Source organism: Arachis duranensis, chromosome 1 (assembly GCF_000817695.3).
Source record: "Arachis duranensis cultivar V14167 chromosome 1, aradu.V14167.gnm2.J7QH, whole genome shotgun sequence".
Lineage (NCBI taxonomy): Eukaryota > Viridiplantae > Streptophyta > Magnoliopsida > Fabales > Fabaceae > Arachis > Arachis duranensis.
The window spans coordinates 95720000-95721427 of NC_029772.3; the positions used below are offsets into that span (position 1 = coordinate 95720000).

Below are 1428 nucleotides of genomic sequence, written 5' to 3' on the forward strand. Positions count from 1 at the left end.
TTCAACTCCGGATTATGACGTTTTTCTGGCGTTTAACTCCAGACAGCAGCATGAACTTGGCGTTCAACGCCAAGTTACGTCGTCTATCCTCGCGCAAAGTATGGACTATTATATATTGCTGGAAAGCCCTGGATGTCTACTTTCCAACGCCGTTGAGAGCACGTCAATTGGACTCCTGTAGCTCCAAAAAATCCATCTCGAGTACAGGGAGGTCAGGATCCAACAGCATCAGCAGTCCTTTTTCAGCCTAACTCAGATTTTTGCTCAGCTCCCTCAATTTCAGCCAGAAAATACCTGAAATCACAGAAAAACACACAAACTCATAGTAAAGTCTAGAAATATGATTTTTGCCTAAAAACTAATAATATTCTACTAAAAATTAATTAAAACATACTAAAATCTACATGAAATTACCCCCAAAAAGCGTATAAAATATCCGCTCATCATGTATCCTATTACAGTAATTCCCAAAAACCCTCTATTGAGAACCCTTTCGAGGATGATGTTCTCACCCCCTACGTTTTTCCCCTTTCAGGATTTGGGCGCAGAAGTTATGAAGAGTTTAATTATTTGTTATTGAGATGCTCTGTATTGCTTATATTATTATTTTTGTACCCTCACCTTTATCTTGATATATTCTGTGAGAGGGATAGGAATTGTACTGGATAATGTTTGTAATATTATTTATATATATGTATGTATATATATATGGATGTATTCTTTATGAGTTTCTGTAAGTTGTATGGTATGTATGGGCGTACGTTGTATGGCGAAAGTATTTTTGGGAATGGTATTGCGGTTTAAAGTTTTTAAATAGGCTCATATTTTAGTATTAAATAGTATAAGTGTCGTCGTAATGTCCGAGCTATCAGAGTTGCGCAGCCGGAAGCGTGAGCTTTGGTAGTTAGGGTGTTACAATTACTAAATCAAGTGAATCTTCCCCCCTTTATGTCTAAATTCATAAGAAATTTATTGTCTACAAACTCTCTAAACTCTCTCACCTGGCTTAGTGGCTTTGGGTGAAGGGTGAAGTCCGATTTTTTTCTTTTGGCTTATCACATCGTTAAAGTCTCCAATGAATAGTTGAGGTTCATTTAGATTGCAATTAGTTGCTGTGATCATCCTCCATTGTTCTCTTCTTCTTCTTCCAAAATTTGGATTTTCATAGATGAAATTACATGTCTAAATGTTCCCTTTTTTATCTTCAATTTTAGCTCTTTATGTAATTATCACACACAAAAAAAATTAATATTGTAAATTTCATTCCAAAAAAGGCACAGGCCCTTTGGATAAACTCCAGGGTTCTATGTAAAATATAATCTCAAAATATAACCTATTCTTTATCTTCTGAATAGTTGTTCCTTTAGCTCTAGTTTCAATTAAGAATACTATTGCTAGCTTAATTTGCTTGCACATGCTGTGCAGTTA

At 35.4% G+C, this 1428-nt stretch overlaps 1 long non-coding RNA gene across 1 annotated transcript in view; it reads left to right on the forward strand.

Annotated features, from left to right (window-relative positions):
* Positions 1-705, forward strand: part of LOC127741186 (uncharacterized) — a 4114-nt gene extending 3409 nt beyond the window's left edge. Inside the window, exon 3 of the long non-coding RNA XR_008002189.1 lies at positions 536-705. This is a non-coding gene — a long non-coding RNA (uncharacterized LOC127741186). The remainder of the gene's footprint in view (positions 1-535) is intronic.
* Positions 706-1428: the final 723 nt, after the last annotated feature.